This window comes from Bombyx mandarina, chromosome 04 (genome assembly GCF_030267445.1).
Source record: "Bombyx mandarina strain Sakado chromosome 04, ASM3026744v2".
Taxonomy (NCBI): domain Eukaryota; kingdom Metazoa; phylum Arthropoda; class Insecta; order Lepidoptera; family Bombycidae; genus Bombyx; species Bombyx mandarina.
This window is the reverse complement of record NC_143211.1, coordinates 3,860,980-3,886,272: the sequence shown is the minus strand read 5'-3', so window position 1 is coordinate 3,886,272 and position 25,293 is coordinate 3,860,980. Positions and strand designations below refer to the sequence as shown.

Genomic DNA, 25,293 nt, shown 5'->3' with positions numbered 1-25,293 from the left:
CCCGGTATTCTCGCAGATAAAAGCAAGTCATCGACAGTCGTCCCACAGCAAGCCAGCATCGCAGCCTCAACAGGACCATCGCAGCCGACTCACCGCGCTTCCTGGCCCTACGGCACGTAGGTACCTACACTGCCTCATCGCGCAGCATTCAAGCTCAGTCTCGACTCACCGCAGACTTCAAGCAGCACTGGCGACAATCACGCAGCATTCAAGCTCAGTTTCGACTCACCGCAAACTTCGAGCAGCACTGGCACTTGCAAGCTAATCTCAGCACGGACAACGATAACTAAATATGACACGACCTCCAGTCTCGGAGGGGAGTGATGTGGCGGTAGCCATCATACAACACAAGATAATTGACAGATGCCTGAATCTCGCTTACGACATTTTCAAGATAAAGCGCATATATACAAGTTCCGAATAACAACATTTGGACCGTCGGTCTTTTTTTTTTTTTTTTTTTTTTTATGATTGAAATTACTGGTGGCCCGGAGGCCTTTCCAGTTTCACCAGGACAGGTGGGCGAGCAAAGGCTCAGCCAGGAGGGGGGGATTTGCTAACAACTGCCCGAGCGCCTCCGAAGGAGACCTAACAACTCAAGAGCAATTGCTTCGCGAATGAATCTACTACCGGATCGGAATCGCGACCCGCTGAGAAGATCCGGCGAGAAACTCAGCGGGCTGATGCATGGGTTAGGTTGCACGTCGACCTCTTTGTCGAGTTCGACGAGTACGGTTACCGGGTCCCTAAGCCTGCTCCTAGTATTAGAGCTGAAGGTCTAATGCAAAGGTTATTGGATCTGATGGATCCGTAAGGACGTGTCTAGGGCGTCGACGGTGACTGGCTCCTGCGATCAGGATTCGGGGAGTAGTCAGCGGCGGCAACGATAAGGCGATTATCATGACGCATAGCCTTATCGAAGTACGTTCCGACGCTGACTTCATGTATTTCGATTGATTCGAGGCCCAGGTCGTCGTGTAGGTCAACGTTCCTCACGAACCACGGAGCCCCGACGGCTAACCTGCAAAAGCGGGATTGTAGGGATTGGAGGGTGTCTATGTGTGTGCGGGCCGCGTGAGCGAACACCACACTCGCGTAAGTCATGACGGGCCTTATGCAAGTTTTGTAAAGTGTCACCTTGTTCCGAAGGGACATTTTACTCCGCTTACAGATCATGGGAGAGTCTACCGAGAATAAACGCGGCACGGTCACGGACTGATTTTATATGCGGGCGGAATGTCATGATGCATCCAGGGTAACGCCCAGGTACTTGACCTTCCTGGCCCAGGGTATGGTTGTCTAAAGAGGTATCGGGGGTGTGAGATTTCTCCTCCTAATCGGGAGGAAATCCGTGTGAGCTTCCCCTTGAAATAACACCGCAGTACTTTTCGCTGGGTTGATGTCTATGCGCCATTTTCGGAACCACTGTCCGAGGGCTAGCTGCGCTCTGGCTTCTCGCGATTAGGGACTTGTTTCTACTTGAGAGTAAACAGTCGTGTCGTCGGCGAATAAGCTAAATGGGTCGGCGGCGACCGGGGAATATCGTTGACGAATAAGCTAAATAGGAGGGTGAGAGAAGAGCCTTGCGGGACTCCAGCTGTGAGAGGTCGCGGGGAGGAGCGGGTTCCCTCGACTCGATATCGAAAAGAGCGGTTCGACAAGAAGTCCCGTATGATGAGCACGAGACTATCCGGCACGCCCATGTTGAATAGTTTGAAAATCAAACCGTTGTGCCAGACTTTGTCGAACGCTTTTGCGACGTCGAAGAAGAGAGCTCCCGTGTATAACGGTTTTGGTCGATTAAGCCCACAAGAATGTGCTCCGTGAGGCGGTGCACCTGTTGAACGCATGAGTGATTTGCACGGAATCCGAATTGTTCATCGATGAGAATGCCCTTGGATGAGACGAAGTCTCTGAGGCGTTTGTAGAGCAGACGCTCATACAGTTTGCCTAGAGACATGAGGAGGCTAATCGGGCGGTAGCTCGTCGGATGATTTTTTGGTTTACCGGGTTTATGTATGCCGATAACGTCCGCTTCTTTCCACACCGCGGGAAAGATACAGTTCGCCATAGCGGCATTGAAAATAGATGCCAACATCACGATGAGTTGGACGGGTAGAAGTTTAATAACGCGGTTAGATATACCGTCGGAACCGGGAGCCTTGCGAGGACGTAGGTCTTTGATCAAGTCTTTAACTTCCATCGGGGTGACGGGTGGTAACGCATCCAAGGGGGCAAGGAGGCTCTGCGTTCTACCTCACTGTCTACTAATTCTACATGAACAGGGTCCACGGATTGAGTGCTGGGCGTGCACTGGGTTTGCAATGTATCGGCCAGCAGCTCTGCTTTTTCGTCATCATCGAAAGCCGCGAGTCGGCCGAGGGGGGCATAGTTACTACCGTATCCGATTTGAGAGTACGAGCTAAGCGGTAGTAAGACCTTTGAGAGGGCGCGAGTCCTTCTAAGAAATCAGACCATCTGGCATCTCGGACTTCGGCGATGCGAGACTTTACGTCGCGTTGTAGGGCACGCATTCGAATACGATTTTCCGCGGTAGGATACCTATCGTAGGCGCGGATCGAGGCGTTCTTAGCTCTAAGGAGTTCCCTAATATCGTCGGCAATTTGAAGCGGTGAAGGAAGTCCTCCGCTACAACTTGCACCGTCGGTCTACCGAGCAATATCACCCGCTCGGTGGAAGATCTTCCCTCTGTCGTTAAGCTTCCCCAAACCGGTAACCCTTTCCAAGCCTCGTTATTTTTCTTATTTTATTTTATTTTTGTACCTAATTTATGTTTGGAATAAATGTTTATTATTATTGTTACTATTATTTAAATTGCCTTACCACTTATAAAGGAAATTGTCTTAAAATATACCAATTATCTATACTATCCCAGCTATAATTATATATTCAGTTATATTATTTAATCACTTACATGCTAGATTGTAAAAGAGAATGATATTTATATATAACAATGAAATGACATTTAAATTTGAACTAGGGACTGCGTTAACGAAAAACAATATTCATTGACTAGTTTACTATCACTACATAGTATAAAACAAAGTCGCTTTGTTTGTCCTTATATCTGTCTGTCCCTATGTAGGTATGCTTAAATCTTTAAAACTACGCAACGGATTTTGATGTGGTTTTTTTTAATAGATAGAGTGATTGAAGAGGAAGGTTATATGTATAATAACATCCATTAAATAGTGGAGAATCAATAATAAATTACAGTTTCCGAAGCGAAGCGAGGCGGGGCGCTAGTTGAACGAGTGTCATTTGTTACTAATAGGAACATTTTGAGTACGCACGTACTTATAGGTACCATTGTTCAGTTATATCTGCTGCGAAACACTCATACTAATATTATAAAGCTGAAGAGTTTGTTTGTTTGAACGCGCTAATCTCAGGAACTACTGGTCCGATTTGAAAAATTCGTTCAGTGTTAGATAGCCCATTTATCGAGAAAGGCTATAGGCTATATAACATCACGCTAAGACCAATAAAAACGGAGCACCAATAAATAATGTTGCAAAATCGGGGTTGTTTTTTCCTTTTTGAGAGCTTCCGCTGCGTGCGCTGGAGAAACGGTTAAAGTTTCGCTAAAATAAAGTGTGACAGAATTGTTCCCCTTTGATTTGATTTGAATTGCAGGCTTCGATATGTAAAGGTTGGCGCCTAATGTCTATAAACCACCCGTACGCCATCAGATGAGCCGGTGAATATAAAGAAAAGATGTATGGTGTCGTGGACACCGGATAGGCACGAAGTTCCTTATTATAAAAATATTAATTTTAAGTTCTATTCGAGGTATAAAGAAAATTATTATTCGGGTATATATTTTTATTATGATTTTTTTATTGATAAAAAAGAAAAAACTACTTTACAAAGTTATCGACTTTATTTTATTCACAATGGTTTATAAAAAATATATAATAAAATATTCAAAGATATAAGCTATTTATATGAATAATACTAACTAAATAAAATAAATAATAAAATAAAATAATAATAATAATTCATAAATTCAAGGGAGTTCGAACCTCCTCTTCCTGAAGGTTTCAGGGCGGGAGCTAGGAACTAAACCGAGTCAAGAACTCGAGAGAAAACTTAATAATAATAATAATAACCGTCATCACGTAGACTATACAATAGACACGGTATAGCCATCATACTAAGACTATACATAAATAATAAAAATCTTACGTTACGGACGTTTTTTTCCCAGTTAGTCCTCCGCATCGTTCCATAGGAAACTTAGTTCCAAAACAAACAAAAAGCATTTTAAAATTATATTAAGAGAACTCATTATCAAAATGTTAACAAAATGATGCACAACATTAATTAAAGTCAGGTGATTACTTTAACACAATATAAGAAACATTGTATACGCAGACGTGACCTTTTTCGTGTCGTTCTTTCGTACTCGAACTCGCTAAAAAGATAAAGGCGACCTCGGAAGTATTTCACATTGAGTAAAATGCTTTCAAGCGAAGCAATTGTATAAGTTAAAATTGCTACATTGTGACTCCATTAAATTTTATTAACCAATTTAATGTGTTTATCACTTTTTTCCATTTAATTCTAGACGTAATTCAAGTGTCCCTACAGGTAATTATGAGGAGTTTTAATCAGTTAAAATTGTTTCTTAATCTTTATGTGTTTAATAAACAGAAGGCTGAAACAATCGTATGTAATTTTTAGTATAATTCGAAATGTATTTCTCAGAAGTTCAAAGTCGAATTTAATATAAAAATAGCCCTTATTTAATTCGTGCATATCTTTCTCGGCGTTTCGAACTCTAAGCTATAATTAAACTTATAATATGTTAAATTTAGATAATTAGAAATATTTTTCTTTTATTGCAAGAATGAGCAATTGAAAGTCGCGATCCACTTTGAAGCTTGTGGTCTAAATTTCAATTTTTTTATAAAATGACTATCCCACTCTTCAAACCGAAACGCATGGCTGCTTGGCGGTAGAAATTGCAGGATGATGTTACCAACATATATTTGTATATTTATCTATATGCAGCTTATAAATTCAAAAAATTAAAGGCATTAAAAAAATGTTTCTCGCCCACAAATTAATGAAATTCTCCTAACTACGAAAGTGCTTAGACCACAACGTACATATTTAAAATTTCATATTTTCTAGTGTCGTTTTCTTTAGCAAAAAAATCATTAACAAAATAAAAAATATTAAACAAACTTCGAATTTTAATTGCGACTTCCATAAAAATATTAGAAATGGGAATGCTATCAGTATTAGTAATCAATTAACTTACATCAATTAAATTTCACATGTAGACTATCAAATGATCCTGGTACGCCTCGAAGAATTAATGCGACGCAACTCCCGTGCATCCCTCGGCCAAGAATGTAATTAACGGAACACCAATAAAAATAATTGGAAACAAAAAACATACCGCTCACGGGCGCCATTTATTATTTTGATTACCCTTGTTACTGTTATGGGGTGTTCGCGTTTTCCAACAGGCAACCCAGTGTTCTGTAATTCGTATAACAGAGGGATGGTTGCGACACGGTGTCACTGTGTGTCGACTGTTAATGTGACGTTTTATTGTTCCCGTTTACGGCTCTTGTTTGTTCCGCCGACGATGCGTGACGTGCCGAAGGACGTCGGAGAATGACGGGCGTCCGCGTGAGCGGGAATTGTTTGGAGGTGTGACGTTTAAGCCGTTGCGAAATCAGAGCCGTTTTGATTATGTAAATTAGATAAAAACGACGTATATTATTACTTATTGTTTCGATCTTTCGAATCGCGTATGGAGTAATGTTGTCTACGATTATTTTAGTCCTTTATAAACATAGTATAAACTGCCTGTTAAACATAATATTTGTTCTGATTTAGTCACGCCGCCGCGCCGTGGGGCTTCAAAAGATTTTATATGTAGCGAGCTATGTAGTATTCAATAGTGAATTCATAAGCGATGACACTAGATGTACCTATATAGTATTTACACTGGCGCATGTCTCGTGATAGAGTAATCTTTTTAAACCTCGTAGGGGCGGGGCGGTCTTTAGTTTTATGATTTAATAACCATTTTAAATATTGAATTTAAAGAAGACGCAAAGATACCATGAATTACAGCAAATATATTTACGAACTTTTTAAAACATTGTTTTATTAGCTAACCTTGCTAATCTTTGTAACGAATACTTAAAATTTTAACTAACTTCAAGATATCCCATTAACAATAATATTACGCCGGTAAAAGCAGTGCCATTATTGTCGAATAGCAGAAACAAATATTAAAAGAACTAGTAAAATCGAGAACGCTCGAGAATTGCAACGCCATCTATTATCAAAAAACGGAAAAGCATATCGAAGCGCCTTAGGCCTTTCCAAGAATGTTCTCGATAGTTTCTATTTTTTATTTTTTATTCCTACCTATTCTGATAACCTTGAGAGGCAGGCTATTTAAGCTTCTCCTTAACGTGTAGGTGAGCTCACGGGGCACAAACCGAGAGTGTTGCTCCTTTGAGAAGGCGGCACGACATGAGAACCCTCTTGTCGTGGCCGCCGGGAATTACATACCCGATCCTGTGGACCGAATGGTAAACAGTCGACGTCGTCCTAAACACGTCATTACGGATCCTCCCGATCCATTAACGGTGCTTTTAGGTACCACAAGCACCGGTCACCGTCCCAGTCGAACCCGTTGCGACGAAGGGCTCGACGAGCGAATTAACCCACAGACACAGCCCACTGAGTTTCACGCTGGATCTTCTCAGTGGGTCGCGTTTCCAATTCGTTGGTAGATTCTGCGAAGCACTACTCTTGCCAGGGTCACTAGCAGGGTCAGTAGCATCACTCCGGTTTGAGCCCGTGAACTCACCTACTAGTTTAGGTTACGCTGAAATAGCCTCTCAAGGCTATCAGCATAGGTAGGAAAAAAAAAGAGGTCCTACTCGAAGCCAAACAACGAACGGATCACCAGAAAGCGAAGCGGAAGAAGCGAATTACGAGTTATAAAGTGTTCTGTGAGTGTTTTAAGTGTTTATTAAATAGAGTTTTTACTTGTACTTCGGTGGAAGTTTTAATTATCCCGAACTCCAATACGTAACAATACGATAATTTCAGTTCTGTGCGATGATACAAAGTAATAATCCAGGATCACCGGTAATATAGTATAAATAAATATATCGCTTTACTAATACAGGGTGTTTTTTTGTATTAAAAATAAATTTACAATTTAATATTCAATGACTTAGTATGGTTATTATGCTGAATAAATTTTTTTCTTTTTTTCATATTTTTTATTTATATACTGCAATATAATAAGAATAAAAAACACGACATCAAACCGTAAAAGTAGTTTTAATTATGTTTACAAATCGCGAAAACCGATAAAATTTTTTTTTTTTTTTTTTCAGGAGGAAATCGCCGGACTCCCACCCTCCACTGGGGATGGAGGGTGGGGCATGTCGGAGTCGAACCGACTAAAACCTCCTGTTGCTCAACAACCAACGTCCAGCCCTCGCATGAGACAGAACTCATGAAAAAAGGCAAGGGGAGGAGAGTGAAGCGTTTAGTGCGGAGCACATCTTCCCATCACCCTCCCCCTCGGGACGCCGGGCCAGCGATCGTCGGCGCCACGACCACCAGCCCTCTCGGTCGGCAGGGCTGTCCGAAGCCGCCTAGATGGCGCCAGTTTGAATAGGTTATCCTACGAAATACCCCGCTGGGTCAGAACCAGAAAAGTACTACTATGCTTTTTTTTGTTTTTTGTTTTGTCTCATTTGAATCAGACTGTAATTCAAAAAATAGATTCGAATTGTTTTAAGCTTTTACTACTATTTACACCGGAAACATTTCAATCTTCAGGCTATTAAATGAATCCGATCCAGTAGTAGGTTTAGTAAAAAACAAAGGTGTAGGACCTCTTACTACTACTACTGAGCTGGCGCTATGACCCCGAACAGTTAGTACAGCCTAGCTAGCTGCCGGCTAAGTCCGATGGGCTCGCTGACCAAAGTAGGGTGTGGTCCTCCTGCATTTCGGGGGTTATGCAAGGGGCTGACAACCCCTTCATCTAAAAAACTTTTGTTACGAAACCGACAAGAAAACAGTAGGACCTCTTGAGAGTTTTTTTTTATTGCTTCGATGGGTGGACGATCTCACAGCCTACCTGGTGCTAAGTGGCTTCCGAAGCCCATAAACATGTACGATGTAGATGTCGCCACCCACCTTGAGATATGAGTTCTAAGGTCTCAGTTTTTACAGTACAACGGCTGCCCCACCCTTCAAGCCGTAACGCACTACTGCTTCACGGCAGAATAGGCAGGGTGGTGGTACCTACCCGTGTGTGTGTCGTCGTCGTGGCCTAAAGGATAAAGACGTCCGGCGCATTCGTATTGAGCGACGCACCGGTGTTCGAAACCCAGGCGAGTGCCAATTTATAATAACTTATTATAATATTTGTAATATATTATATAACTTATATATTATAAATTATTCGCACTCTTCAATCTACCCGTGACAATAGCGATTTCAAAAGCAACGAAATAGCAAGAAACCGTAAAGTAATAATGCTTTTTGGTTCAAAATATCTTTAATCATTACTCAAGGGTAGTTAAACAAATTAATAGGTACAATCACATTCACATCAATACCTATTTGTGTACCATTTATTTCTACACGCGATACACGCTATGTACAGCAAATATTCTTAAAACTTTCTTTATGTTTTTTTTTGTTGTTGCTGGTTTTAAGTGGTTACTGGAGCCCATAGACATCTACAACGTAAATGCGCCACCCACCTTAAGACATAAGTTCTAAGGTCTCAAGTATTGTTACAACGGCTGCCCCGCCTTTCAAACTGAAACGCATTACTGCTTTACGGCAGAAATAGGCAGGGTGGTGGTACCTACCCGCGTGAACTCACAAGAGGATTATGATGATGTGATTATGTAGACGTTACTAATAAAAAATCAGGCACCGGTGAGATTCGAACTCACGATCTCCTGTTTACTAGACAGGCGCTTTAACCATTTAAGCCACGGCACCGACGCGACTGTCCTTAGAATTTTCGATCAACATCTACCCAACTTTTTCTCTTTTAATTCATTTGTGGACGTAGCCATCACACAGCACGAAGATATTTGACAGATGCCTGAATCTCGCTTACAACATTTTCACGATAGACTTGCATATATAGGTAGCTATACAAGTTCGGAACAACGCCCCGGTCATCGTTCCCGTCGAACCCGTCGCTGCGACGAAGGGCTCGACGAGTAAATTAACCCACATACACAGCCGACTGAGTTTCTCGCCGGATCTTCTCAGTGGGTCGCGTTTCCGATCCGGTGGTAGATTCTGCGAAGCACGGCTCTTGCTAGGGCTCGTGTTAGCAACGTCGTCAGGTTTGAGCCCCGTGAGCTCATCTACTAGTTAAGGTTACACTGCAATAGCCTCTCAAGGCTATCAGCCTAGGTAGTCAAAAAAAAAGAACAACGACATTTGGACCGTCGCTTTAACGAGCAATATCAGTCACTCTTTGGAAGATCTTCTTTTTTGTCCTTAAATCTCAACATACTCACATCGTAAGTCACCATACTCTTGAGAGTTTCAATATTAAAGTTCTCAGTAGACAAATATTCGGTTTAGTTACCGCTGTTGGTGGCCTTATAAACCTTCCCTGGTATTAAGCGGTTATCGGACTACACAAATATATCACATCCAAAATGCCTAAGTCCCTTGAAACATTAGGTAAAAGTCAAAGGCATCTTAACATCCGAAGCCACTGTTGCAAACTCACAAAACGCACAATAGTAATTGTGAATAGCAAGTTTGTTACTACGAGTATATCAGACTAAGATTCCATAAAAAGTTTTTGATGTACTAGGATTTATTTTGTTCAAAGTAATAGAATGATGACAGAATAGATAAATGTTTATATAATGATTAAATACATATTGGTAGTATAATACTTATTAATAGGCCGCAGTTTTGCTGTGCCTTTGGCATTGTTGTTGTCCATGCCGAACGCTTGCTGGCCTATTAATACATAAGCAATTAAAAGAAAATATTATGGATTAATCTGACAACATGGAAATATCCCATTAAGCATAAAATTTGGATAGCTTAGATAGATAGATATTCGAGAATATAAAAAATAACTGATTTTTGACCTCATTCGGGTTCGGATCAATCACGGTCTATATTAGTTATTAATTAAATCCAAACCCGATACAACATTGTACCATCGAGTCATTACAGGTTATAATAACGAATATTACAACTGCAATAATCGGTATTACAGTGTAATTGCGCTGAGCTATGATTGCTTTATTAAGAAGGCCATTAGCGACCCGCGATGATTTTTATTGATGTTATTACATACATACTCTCCAGAATGTGTTCGCTGACAAGATTGTACGTGCCTTAAGATTTATTGTTCGGCGCGAAGTTTCTGCTGATGAGTGCAAATAAAATGTTCAAATGAGTATGAAGTTGATAGCTGAAAACGTGTGATGTTTTACAACTTTATAACAAAAATGAATGAAGAATGATCTTATTAATGTAATACATATTTGTAGTTCAAAATAGTTAAATGTTTAGCCTAAGAAAGAACAGAAAATCTAATTGTTCTACACACTTACACGGAGATTTATTTTACCTTCACACGGAAATAGTTTAATTCACAACATGCAAAAGAACTATAAAAGGAATATCTCTGCCAGTCTCGGTTATCAGATTCACAAACTTAATTTAGACAAACTTAATGACTTGTTTTCATTTGAAATAGTATCATAAAATATTCAAAATCAAATTTTTTTTTATTCAGGTAGGTATTTAAAGAATTTACATCTGGTTTGGAATGCAGTTTCATTATTGAAAAAAAATCCCCAAGAAACTTAGGATTTTCTCTTTTTAGAAAAGTAGATTATCAATCCGACTGTCTTTTTTTATTGTTCAGAACCTTTTCTTTGAGTGAACCGATTTTTTTGATTTCTATTATATTTTTTTAAACCCGCTGCTTCTCGTGTGGTCCTATCTCAATTATTATCAAGATATACAACACGAGTAGTTTATGAACTATCATACGCTATTGAATTCATTGCTTTTGAATACATTGATGATATAATCATCTTATTTCTTCTTCAAACTCAAAAATATTTCGTTAAAAATTTGCATTTTCTTATATAGGTATGTTACACCGCGACATTTAAAATGGACTATATCTACCAAATTGTAAAAAAGCATGATTCAAACTGCAACAGGTGAACATTACTGAGCATTGTATAAGGATTCAGTATTGTTCCTTGAGAGTTGAAACATAATGTCAATTCTACATGATTCTCTAATTCAAGTAGTCGCTAACTGTAGCGTGTGCTAATAAGGTACTTTTAATTTTAAAATTACAAAGTTAAGGTCCAAAATGGCGTGAGTAATGTATGATACATCCTTGCATGGCAGTAAAGTGCATCTCTGATAATTAGATTAATTGTTCTCATCTGAAGATTGATGCATATTTCCAGCTATTTTTGGGATATATATCGTGCTCAGATTATCGAAACACATGTCCATATTCAAGCAAAGATTGAAGGGATCTTTAATGGGCCGATAGTCACTTAGGATGAGATGGGGTGTATGATTTGATATTTTGATTTTTCGGAATAAGGCGAGCAGTATCTCATTGTGTTTCTGAAAGTGCAATGAAATTGCATCATAGTATTTATCAACACCACTGAAAAAGCTGTGACAAATGTAAGCGTTGTAAACCAAACCATCAATTTTGGATACAAAGTTGCGTGCTGTTTTTGACAGGTCGTTTGAAAAGTCATGATTAGCTATGTTATTATGAACTAGCTCACTTTGCAGTTTTATTTGCTCTTTAAATTATACGTTGTGAATACGGTATTATAAGAAAACTAGCTGCACCCGCGGCTTCGCTGGGAACAACATACAATTTTATATTAAACATGAAAGCAACAAAACGATTCAGAAAGACAACTACATTATATAATTTTTGTTGAACATAGATACACATGTACACTATAATAATGTTTGTAACTTTTACGCCATTAGCTTGTTCTTGTTTTATAAGGATGTGTCATAATTCCTTTCTTAGTATCTCGATAAAGTACGAATTTTTTTATATTTTTATAAAAATTGGATCTGAAAATTGGCCATTTACATGCAGTAGCAATACTTTTTACGTCCTTCCCACGGAATAGATAAATAAGGTATCTATTCCGTGGGCCTTCCTAACATTCATATGCTACGGCGACTACTTACTATCAGCTGACTCATATGCTTTTGTACCAACAGAGGCAGTATTTTTTTTTTTATTAAACCGAATTAGTAAGCCGAAAATGTTAGAGCTACTTTATAAAGCCAATTAAAAATTCTAAATATTCAATTTCTGTTCTTTTATTTCTTTCTATTACGTTTTTCGAATTTCCGTTATACCTACACTCCTACTTAAATGGTTAATTTCGCATAAGCGAATATTTTTTTATCAAGAATACTATGTTTATATCAAAGCCATGGGCCAGCCGTTACAAATACAATTAAGATTCGATCATGTGCCTCGAGACCACTGACAGCACTCACGTGGTGAGGCCCTTGCTCCGTTAACCCCTTAGAGCTAGGTAGCAGGGTTGTTACGGATGCAATAATTTAGACATCCGCGGATGCAGATGCGGATGCGGATTATTAGAAGTTCACATCCGCGGATGCGGATTGGATGCGGATGCAGATGTAATGCAGATAAGGATGCGGATTTTGCGATTTTTAAAAATTTTAAAATAAAAAAATATGCTTTTCTAATCCCAAAATCCATGAATAAATGACTGAAAATCAATTTAATTTTACTTTTTTATTTATTTAATCATATTTTTTGAACAAAATTATCAAGTTTTTGGTTTTACTTATGAAATAACAGAATTTTAAGCTTAGAGTTTCATAATAAAAATCTTTGTTTAATAATTAACCTTAAAGATTGGTGAATTATATCTAATAAATAGCAATATTGCAGCCTTCTCAGCTTCCAACCTGTTTCTTAGTGGATTATATATTAACCCAGCTCCACTAAATAGTTGTTCGCTGGGAACACTGGCTGGTGGAGTTGGTAAATATCTGCATGCTAATTTGGAGATAAACTTTTTTTCCTGCCGGCTTCATAATTTTTTTTCTTCAATTCCTTTTCGTTATTCGCACTTTGGAATAAATAAAACTCATCCGGGTGTATTTATTTTTAAAGAAGTAGTAGTGCGTCCCTTCCACGAGTAACTTTTATTGCATATCTTACACTCCGACTTCTCCGGATCATTTTTGTCTATTGTATATTATTATATAAGACTTATAGTCCAGATACTTCTTTTTATTGGTGGCGACATTTCACTTAAAATTTATATCAAATATTCATTAAACACGCAAAAAAACTATGAAATACACAGTAAACACTGACTGTAACTATAATTTATTGACAATGAGAAAAAACACAACAAACAAAACCTGTAGGATCTTGTTACCAATATGCGCCTTCCTATTCGTCAGTTACCGAATGAAGTTAGCAATTACCAAACAAACGTGAAGAACGTGCCACTCTGGCTCCGCCCACTTTCTTTACATGTTGTTACTTGTTGAAATGAATCTGCATCCGTAAAACTCCGCATTGATTGATGCGGATGTGAATGCGGATGCAGATGTCTGAAATAATGCGAATAGTCCGCATTTGCGGATGCGGATGCGAATATTCGTAACAACCCTGCTAGGTAGCAGTAAGCCGGTTTACTTATCAAAGGTCAAAAGCTGTATTTTTTACTACTCAATACAGCCTGTAGCAATTAATTAATTTTTATGCTCCTAACGATAGAGTATACAGTTTATTTTGCTAATGCTGAAAAAAATGAATTGCTGTTCGTTAGTCTCGCTAAAACTCGAGAACGGCTGGACCGATTCGGCTAATTTTAATCTTGAATTATTTGTGGAAGTATAAAGAAGGTTTAAAATGTAGATAAATATGAAAATGTTTGGAAATAAATAAAAATAACAATTTTGTCTCCCCCGTCAGACGGATACCTTTGGTTTGTTTTAAGTTTATTTCATACATAAGCTTAGGTCTTTTATTTATCGATTGAGGCACTACGAAGTCTGCCGGGTCAGGTCAATAGATACGAGAGCTCGATTCTAATCGCCTCGTGTTTCTGTGGAAAATCTCAATACAGTTCTAGGCGTTTATCGATACACCAATAAACATAACTCAAAACTCTAATAAAGCTACGCGATGTGATAGCGAACGCAGTAAACAAGACATCAATGGGAACACAATCTGTGGGGCGGCTTAATGTTTGTGGGCACGCGATCTGAACTTGTAGTTTCAGACCATATGTATGTATATGATGACAAACAGAAATGATAGTCGACGGGTGGCCTTAAACCTACCTACTTAATTATTGAGAATGCGCGGACGTATTTTCGAAGTTTTGGTCTTCTCTTAGCATCTAATCGAGCAGAGTTATTTGCTAACTAGAATCACTGCGATCTATATTTTGACGTGACAAAGTCTTATAATTCGATGGATCCGGCTGCACGCACGAAAAAACATAACTCATGCGGCGTTACCTCGCTCTGAGGCGTTCCATTTAAGGCTTGAAGTGCAAGCGAGAGCGCGCAACGATCGACAAAAAGGCACAATCGGCCTCCGCGTTCGGCAGCGTTCGACATCTGTCTCTCTCCTACTTGAGTGAGCGATGCATCCGCGTGGGCAGCTGCTATACAATAATACATTTACATGTTTTCGTCAAGTATGAAGTTCAGTGAAAAGTGAATGTGGTGTAATATATCCATACAAAATATCTATCAAACAAATAAAATTAATATTTTCTTTTGAAAAATGAAACCATTCCATCAGTATTTTCTTATGACGTTGTCACGTTCAACTATCGTCAGTAAGCCGACTTTACAGACAACCGATTTTTTTAATGTTGGTACAGCATCTTGTGAGCCATTACGAGCATAATTACCCCTCTGTCCCATCTTGCTCGAGTTCTATCTCGGTCAGGGTCTGGTGTTGGCCAAGAGTGCAGAAGAGTCGTTTAGTGGATGGGCCTTTAATATCTTCGGTCACCGAATACCACATATTAAGTAGGCACGCTATCTTGATGCGGGATATCGGAAAGGTTATTTCTGTCGCGAAGGAGTCCTGCCCTGAGCTCGTTCAGCCATGAGGTAATAAGTTAATAAAAAACACTGCGTTTCCTGATATACTAGGTTCAGGAATGAATTAGGACATTTCAGCTATTATCCTTAATAATGCTTGACGCCGCGGAGCAACGGTGATCCCTCAACATCAGGTAGATGGTAGGTATGCTATTTTGCCGTCGCAGGGAATAAAACTTGAACTAACTTAAATTATTATTATAATATTAAATCTATCTTAGACTAGAACATGGATTTTGCCTTCAGCAATTAAATCTTAGAACACCTTTTATGTGTATAATATATATCATTAATTAACTATAACATGTTCGGATTAAAACAACCAGTATTGAAAATGAAATAGTTAACTACCCGCATAAGTTTTTGAATGGTGTAAAGTAAAACGAAAGCCTTCAGATGATATTAAAGATGAAATTGTGACATTTTCAACGGAAACCTAGAATTAATAAACAATGTGACTTTTTGGCGGGAACGCGAGGAGTGACGTTGTGTGATTTGTTTTATTTTGTCTATTTAGTGTTTCTTCAGGTTTAAATGTGTATTATCGGTGGTTTATTAACTGTTTAATATCTGTGAAAGTGCACAGAAGGGAAAATGAAACAAATCCGCTGAACGTAACTTCTCGGGATCCTCCAAAAAGTCCACTGAAAAAAATCTCAGTAAATGACCACCATTTTACTGAGATTATATTTCATCCCATATCATCCCATCTTATTTCATTTAATTTCATCACAGTTGATTAATGTCTCAAATTAATCATATTCGTTTCATTTCACTCCATGTTATCATTTTCATAAAAATAAGAATATAAATTAAAATAAGACATGACTTAAAGGTCTTAGTTACCAGCTCATAAAATCCCTTAAAAAAAACAATATCAACAATGAAGCGATTAACTTCACAAACGACGCTTAAGAATCAGCTGTTTAACTTTCACCACCCTTTACAAACTCCGGCCTAAGTGAAAGCCGTCGTGTCTCACAATTACACCGGATTGATTGACATGCCATTCTTTGTTTAACCGACTTTGTCCCTACACTGTTATAATTGTTGTAATTCAAAAACGAGCTGGCATTTCACGAACGCAAGTGCGAACTAGTTCAACAGCATTTTTTTCCGTTTTTCGAAAAGGTCGTGTGAGACGCATGTAAGTTTAACAAAAAATCATATTAAGAGCATCATATCTTTGATGTTATCACGCGAATTCGACTCGTACCACAATGAAATAAGAATTATGCCTAAAACAATTCCGGAGTAGGTACATCTTGCGATGCGCAGAAACGATCTCATAATTGCATTAACTTAATTAACACTCGCGCATGTTGCATTTAAGAGTGATAATTGTTTCGCTGGAGAAACCATTTTTCTTTTCAAATTACCTTGTTTCTTTTCGGAAGTAGCTGACGAGCCGTGTCGAAATATCCAGCTTGTAATAGAATGTTTCAATTACGATGATCGTTATTTTACTTTGGAGGTATCGATAAAAGGAAGATTTTCCACCGAGCGTATAGAATTGCTCTGTACGCGATGCTCGTTAGTGGGAATCAGGAATCCGACATTCAGGAATCTTCTGTTCTTAGCTATCGCTATAAAACTGTAATGACCATTATAATTGTGAATGAGTCTTTATAATTTGTCCTTCTTTCACACAGCAACAAAACAACAAGTCGTCCTTTTTTGGTTTATTGGATTGATTGGATTGACCAGAGAATGATGTAGATTTATTTTATACTATGAGAAAGAATACAGTTCACATATTATTACTGGTGGTAGGAACTGTTCTGAGTCCGCACGGGTAGATACCACACCACCCTACCTATTTCTGCCGTGAAGCAGTAATACGCTTCGGTTTGAAGGGCGGGGCAGCCGTTGTAACTATACTTGAGACCTTAGAACTTATATCTCAAGATGGGTGGCACATTTACGTTTTAAATGTCAATGGGCTCTAGTAACCACTTAATACCAGGTGAACTGTGAGCTCGGCCACCCATCTAAGCAAAAAAAAAAAAAAAAGTAGTGGCACGGATGTCTTTCCAGTTTCACCAGGACAATTGGGCGAGCAAAGGCTCAGCCAAGGGGGGTGGGATTTGCTAGCAGTTACCCGAGCGCCTCCAAAGGAGACCTAATAACCCAAGAGTAGCTGCTTCGCGAATGAATCTACTACCGGATCGGACGATTTAAGTCTATACGACATGAGTGTTTTGGTAGAGCAAAAAAGTTTTTTTTTTATTGCTTAGATGGGTGGACGAGCTCACAGCCTACCTGGTGTTAAGTGGTTACTGGAGCCCATGGACATCTACAACTAAATGCGCCACCCACCTTGAGATATAAGTTCTAAGATCTCAGTATAGTTACAACGGCATCCCCACCCTTCAAACCGAAACGCATTACTGCTTCACGACAGAAATAGGCAGGGCGTTGGTACCTACCCGCGCGGACTCACAAGAGGTCCTACCACCAGTATTTGTTTTTTTTAAATCAATTTGTCCAAGTGCGGTAATTCGGCTCCAAGTGACCGTGTTTCCTGGTGCCACCGGTTGTGTTTTGTGTTCGCGAGCGCGATTCACACCTCGTACCCCGCGCGCCGTGCCGAAGTGCACTCGGTTCATTTCGTGAGCAAGCTCCGTGAAACGATAGGGTTGCTAAAGCGTTCGATTTTAATAACTATTTTTTTTTCATCTTCTATATCGGAATGAGCGTAAACTGCATTAAGATGGGTAGCTTCTGAGAATCGCATTATTCTCAGTATATCGCAATATTTAGAAAGCAAGTGATAGCTGCTGTTCAAATTCCGCAAACAGGTACTAGTTTTTATAAGGAATTATGTGAGTTAGCACTTATGTTCACGAACGAGTTTCGTGATACAGCAATAACATTGTGTAACAAAAATTCAAATAGTTAAAATTAAATAAAGATCCGTAAAATTAGAAAAATTATAATTAACTTAATTTCTGATCGCAGGGCGCATTATCAAACCGCAAGTGTAGGTCCCTGCATCCTGCCTATTTCTGCTGCGAAGCAGTAATCCGTCTCGAGTTGAAGGGCGGGACATTTATTCAAAATAATTGAGACTTCGATTTTATGTATGTCTAAAGGGTGGTGACATGCACGTTGTCTTTTCTATATTTTCTAGTAAGCACTTAATACCAGGTGGACGAGGAGCTATTGTACCTGTGACCGCGATAAATAAAAAAAACAAACTTTGCATTCAACTAATACGTTTCGAAATTTTATTCGCATATTTACAGCAACATTCTGTAAGAATGGGTTTATTTCCATCTCGTTTCTGGGACGGAGTATAGCTGACCCATTAGATGAGTGCATATGGTTCATTCAAATCGTGCTTTTTTTTTAATCTTCAATAAGTCATCGACAAAAAAAACTTCAGAGGTGTCAAGGGACGCCCGGATGGAACGAAGTTCCTTTCGGTTAATTAGTGAAGGAATTGTAATTTTTTTTTTAAGTTATAATAATAAATTACGGCATTATGAAGAAGAAAAAAACAATACTATGAACTAAATTACTATTGTTGAAACGCTATCTCGAAAAACTGTAGTACTCATTACGCGGACCAATCGGATACGAGCAATGTCACGCGATAAGCGCCTACACGTTGATTGGTCAGAATGACGGATCTAAAAAGTGTCGTGACAACTTTTCGTAAGAATTTTTCACAACGCGCGATAAGGAACTTCGTTCCAAAAAATGAAAATATTTGTGATCGATAAAAAAAATTCAAGTTCCTGGCGACCCTAACGAAAATCGATTTATTATTGTTCTGTTTTTGTACACAATAGACACCGGTTCGCGTTCTCTAGTGCGGAAAACCGAATTATTTGGTTTCGTCTCCATTTCAGTGTCAAAACCACTTTTAATGTAATTGACTGCTTTCATTAAAGTCGCGTTGATACGAACAAAGTCTGTTCGGATCAAATTCACTCTGATATTTATTTAAATGTCACTCATGTCCGTGGACAGGTAATTCAAGCGCACGCGATCGTCTGATCTGTTTCGATTTGGATGGCGTTCGATAGAAAATATCGATTAGTATATTTTTTTTATTGCTTAGATGGGTGGATGAGCTCACAGCCCACCTGGTGTTAAGTGGTTACTGGAGCCCATGGACATCCACAACGTAAATGCGTCACCCACCTTGAGATATAAGTTCTAAGGTCTGAGTATAGTTACAACGGCTGCCCCACCCTTCAAACCGAAACGCATTACTGCTTCACGGCAGAATTAGGCAGGGCGGTGGTACCCACCCGCGCAGACTCACAAGAGGTCCTACCACCAGTAAACCTTGTTGTTTAAACATTATACGGATATTGAAACGCCTGTGATCTAAAGATCGAATGATGCGATGCTATGCCGATGGTCAGGAATAAATTTACCTAAATTAATTAATTAACACGTTCATAAAAGACGATTCCATGTTATATAAGCATTATATGATATAGCAAAATTGAAATCCGCATAATCGTGATTTGTCATGAGCTCGCACGGGTAGTCCTACTACCACCCACATAAGACCACTTCTACAAAAAACTGCACGATAATGAAAAAGATTAGGGATAATCCAAGCTGAGCCATTGTCTAGTATTAAACGCGATGTAAACAAAGGTATCTTAAGCCGCGCTTTGTTTCACTCAATTATGTTGGAATTGACTACCTACGTAACACAATGCTAATCTTTACTCCGAGATCAAAATGTTAATGCATAAATGAACAAAAAATCATAAACAATTGGCACATTCACAAAAAAAAAATAGCAACTCAATTAAAAAACAAATAAAATTCGATTGAATTTAGGAAGTAATACAATGATTGACGTCGTCCGAATTATTAAGTTTTTGTTGTCCGTGATTGCATTTACTGGTTATTTTGTGTCATTTACTTAACCTGTTATCGATCTGATACCGCTTCGATTCGATTATTATGATCCTAATTGTTGTGAAGCAGAAATAAATAAATTTCAAACGATTACGTTCTCTAAGCCTCTAACGCAAAGCTTAGAATCGATTGTTCTGGTATTTGCTATCGGAACACTTAAATTTGTAATCGATTTGTGTAATGACATTGTTATACCCAATAATCAGAATCGACTATTTGAAAGTTGAAATCGTTTATTTTTTTCGGTTTTCCTTCTGGTTCGTCATATAGATAATCGAATTCATTCAATCAAATTAGTTGCACGTATAAATTCGATTATAGTTTTGTTTTTAAAAGAAAATAAAGGAAATTAGGTAATTTCATGCAATTTGTTTAATAATAAACTAAAAATAGGAATAAAAAAGATGTGTGATGTCGTGGGACACCGGATAGGAACGAAGTTCCTTATTATAAAAATATTAATTTTAAGTTCTATTCGAGGTATAAAGAATATAATTATTCGGGTATACATTTTTTATTATGATTTTTTTATTGATAAAAATAATGAAAAAACTACTTTACAAAGTTATCAACTTTATTTGATTCACAATTATTTATAAAAAATATATAATAATAATATACAAAGAAACAGCTATTTATATGAATAATAATAATAACCGTCACACGTAGACTATACATTAGACACTGTATAGCCATCATACTAAGACTATACATAAATAATAAAAATCTTACGTTACGGACGTTTTTTCCCGGTTAGGGTACCCCTCCGCATCGTCTCATAAGGAAGTTCGTTCCAAAACAAAAATTTACTATCACAGCACTTCAAAGGACTGACAAGATTTTGTGCAATTCCAAACTGAAATTGAAATTGCGAATGTACGTAATAAGAAAGCAGATACCGTCTACGTGCCGCTATTTAGAGCTAAAACGGGGCAAGCGCGAATTGGAAATCAAAACAACCATCGATACACAATCAAATCGAATCGAAACCTTAGCGTCGTGATCGATAACATACCATCCGATTATCGAAATCACGAGCATTTGTGTGTAATATTATTACACGTATTGTGCAACAGTCGAGCGCTATAGAGTCGAGAATCTATGACGAGACGAGACGATATCTGAATTTGAATCTTATTCCAGATTATTTGAATCGAAATACCGTCGATTTATCTGTCAGATTGTAAAATGATACTTCAGTGTTACCGCGTTTAAGGCGAATATACGCTGCGAATATAACTATTTCTTTGGATTATATTAAATTACGATCGAGCCGTGAAAATCGTCCCGTAATGTGTCGGTGAGATTATCGATCCGTGGGACTGAAGGAACGTATCATTTGCCTTCGATCCGGGCCCCACCTAAGTGTACATAATGGACCACAATTTTTGAATTAGCCGTTACAATATTACATTGATTCTTTTGTTTTTACAAATGAATTACGTCTGCCTTTGTTCTTAGTGTGGTCGCTTATGAGACCGAAACGAGCCTGGTAGGTACACAAGTGTTAGTTTGTGATTGTTTTAATACAATTAGATTTAGTCTAATCATATTGTATAATAGAGCCTTTCTTCCGTAAAAGATATGTAAAGTGTAGTATGTAGTAAAATCGTAAACGCCTTTGTACAAATTCAAAACCAAATCATATGCAAATCTGGTGCCAATTAGTTAAGAAAATAAGTTTCTTATAAAACAAAAGTATGTTCTATTTATGTTTAAAATAAAAGTACTAAATGTCATTCGATTTTGAAATTTCGCTTTCAACACACACATTCGTAAGACTTAGATTTATAAATATTACTTATTATTTATCAACTAATAAAACTATTGAAATTGAAATTCATTAAAATTTGTTAATTGTTAAGTTAACATAACTTACATACCAACCTAACTAAACTCACAGACTGACAGCTTAAAGAGTGAGGATCAAAATTTTTTAATTCTTATCCAGATCTTTTTCTTAATGTTAGGTGTGAGCTTTGAAAGGATTTTTGAAGTTTTAAGAAATTTCTTTTTTGATAAAAAAAGTAAAATGTATTTTATGTATATCACAGAGCAACGTGTACAAAGGCGACTTTTACTAATTAGCGAGTTGAGTTCCAGGAAACCACAACACACGCCACGCAATTGTAAGAAGGAAAAAGTGTAATAAACTTAGGACATTAATAAAGTACATACTATCATTGACTCATTATCAGTGTACCTATTAATCGTACAGCTATATGATTATATGTATATAAGTATGTATCAAAATTCATAATACAGTCGGTGGTGCCGTAGTAAGCGCTACAGGTTGTAGAACCTCTTGTGAGTCCGCGCGGGTAGGTACGACCACCCTGCCTTTTTTTTATTTTTTTTTATTGCCTTTGTAGGCAGACGAGCATACGGCCCACCTGATGGTGAGTGGTTACCGTCGCCCATGGACTTCAGCAATGCCAAGGGCAGAGCCAAGCCGCTGCCTACCGCTATTTCTACCGTGAAGCAATGCGTTTCGGTTTGAAGGGTGGGGCAGCCGTTGTAACCATACTGAGACCTTAGAACTTGGTGACACATTTACGTTGTAGATTTCTATGGACTCCAGTAACCGCTTAACATCAGGTGGGCTGTGGACTCGTCCACCCATCTAAGCAATAAATAAATAAATGTCTATTTATTAGTACAATATTAGGTAGTATTAGTATTGTAATATTAGTATTAGGTATTGTAATATTAGTGTTGTCTATTATTGTCGAAGTTTAAACAAATAGTTTCCGATGTAGGTGTAGAAATAGCCTAAACTCTAGTTTGTGTGAAACTAAATATAGGTACCGCTAACAGCGGGTGCCATTATCATCAGTTAAAACGACATTACGGCAGGGACACGCTCACTTGCCTCACTCGACACACTAATATTATAAAGCATATGTAATTTACCTAAAAATATTCAGATATAATACTGCTTGTGGGTTCTCGATGGTAATTGTGTTCGTTTTTGTTTCTAAAATAAGAAGCTGTGGAAACTCTTTTACCGAGCTTAGTCTACGGTAATGTGGCAAAGTTACCGCTGGCGCCATCTTTGAGATAATAGTCTGTAGACGGTACACAGTCTATGAGTAAATATGGTTTATTATTTCGATGCTTGCTTTTTTATATGTGTTACTACTATTTCATCGTGAAAATCAATCTTCGGTGTTAGGTAGCTTATACCATGACATGTTTTGTTTTTAATTTTCCTGAATATTTTCCTGTTATATGTTTTAGGTAAAATGGCACAGAAACACGGATTTGTTAAATGTTTCTTAATTTTACTGAATTCTTGTTATTTTGATTCTAATTTTTAACTGAAGGATGCTTTGTGACAAAAGTCTGTAAACAATTACAGTGTAATTATAAATAATAATAAATAAATAAATATTTAGCAACAATCACGCCACGTTAACTGGTCCCGTGGTAAGTTCGTAAAGAACTTGTGTTACAGGTACCAGATAGCGGAAATAAATGCAAGATTTTTATTATACACATACATATATTTAAGATACATCCATAGCCCTGGAAAAGACATTTATATTTATCATACAAATATCTTCCCTTGGCGGGATTCGAACCCGCGACCCCCTTGTGTAGTGACCGTGTCACTTACCACTACACCAGACGGCCGTTAATTATAATTTTATATCAAGTCAGGGGATTTTTTATGATATTTTTCGGTTTTAATTGGAAAATTTTCAGCGATTTCAGTGATGTCGAGCTAAATCTGGCTCCACAGTATCAAGTTATATAGTATCCACACACCTAACCTCTACCTAAATCTGGTCTTCTCTCGCTATTGAGGATATATCCTCCTTATATAAATCGATGTGTGTTCATTTCTAACTGATGGTAGGACCTCTTGTGAGTCCGCGCGGGTGGGTACCACCACCCTGCCTATTTCCGCCGTGAAGCAGTAATGCGTTTCGGTTAGAAGGGTGGGGCAGCCGTTGTAACTATACTTGAGACCTTAGAACTTATATCTCAAGGTGGGTGGCGCATTTACGTCGTAAATGTCTATGGGTTCCAGTAACCACTTAACGCCAGGTGGGCTGGGAGCTCGTCCACCCATCTAGCAACAAAAAAATAAAATAAAAAAAAACTTATTCTATCTGTCAAAGAGACTAAATTATTCATTTGATTTTACCTTTCAAGTTTAAAATTTTAGTGTACATTAATTAGCTTATCACTATCTAGATGGAGAGTTTGTTTGTTCAAAATAATACAACATATTTCCATGCACATAATAAAAAGTGTAGTTACCGGCATTCTTTCAAAATTCAGCGTCTTCTCCTATTTTGATTCTCTAAAGTATTACGTTAAGATAAATGCTTACATATTTATTAACGCGTCGCAGAACCCAAAAATATTTAGAATATGGAAAAACGTTAGTTGGCACAACTAATGTCAGTGTAATGAGGCTCTTATCTGACTAATTAAAAGTCGATTTAGCGTGCGAGTCGCTTTCTAACGGTGCACGGAGTGACACATGCAAAGTGGAATCCTTTTTACTATATGATTAATGGTTTTTGTCACAGCCCTGAATAATTAACTACGTCGAGGAGTAGGACTGGGGTGACGTGAATTGTATTCATTGCTCAATGCTATAAGACAAATTAATACTTTGCTGTCTAAAGTTTTTTGACATAAAAAAACAGACGAACTTACGGACTTTAGTAGAATGTATCCGTGATCACATAAACTAAAAATGCATTCTATACCATCACTTGAAATCGTAAGCCGAGTATATTACAATTGAGATTAGACAGTAAATATAATATTTTCGACTCGTGTGAACTTAAGGAAATAGCTTGAGCTCTAAACGTAAATTGCAATGGGACTTTACGATTACGCTCGCTTAAACGCGCGAGCCCAAATAATGTCGTGGAATTAATCAGCTTGAATTTTGAGTACAATCTCTTGTTGCTACTAGCTCTTAATTGTGAATTATATCGATTTCATTCAATTTCAAAGCTAAATTCTTTGTACAGTGGCCATAACTAGAATTAGTCGTCGCTATTGTGTGTAAAATTCTATTCTAACGCGGTTCGTTAATGACAAGATCGTCACTTCAACTGAAAACAATAAATCTTTCCCACCGCACGCCCGTGGAACCTAATCAAAATCGTCCGTCACATAAAAAGTTTATTTTACCGAACAAACACGGTCGAAGCGAAACGGATCCGTTCGTTCAAGCCA

At 38.0% G+C, this 25,293-nt stretch overlaps 1 non-coding gene across 1 annotated transcript; it reads right to left on the bottom strand.

Moving 5' to 3' along the window:
• Positions 1–8,962: 8,962 nt before the first annotated feature.
• TRNAT-AGU (transfer RNA threonine (anticodon AGU)) lies at positions 8,963–9,036 on the bottom strand. The gene has a single exon. It is a non-coding gene; the product is annotated as a tRNA-Thr (tRNA).
• Between the last annotated feature and the right edge of the window lie 16,257 nt (positions 9,037–25,293).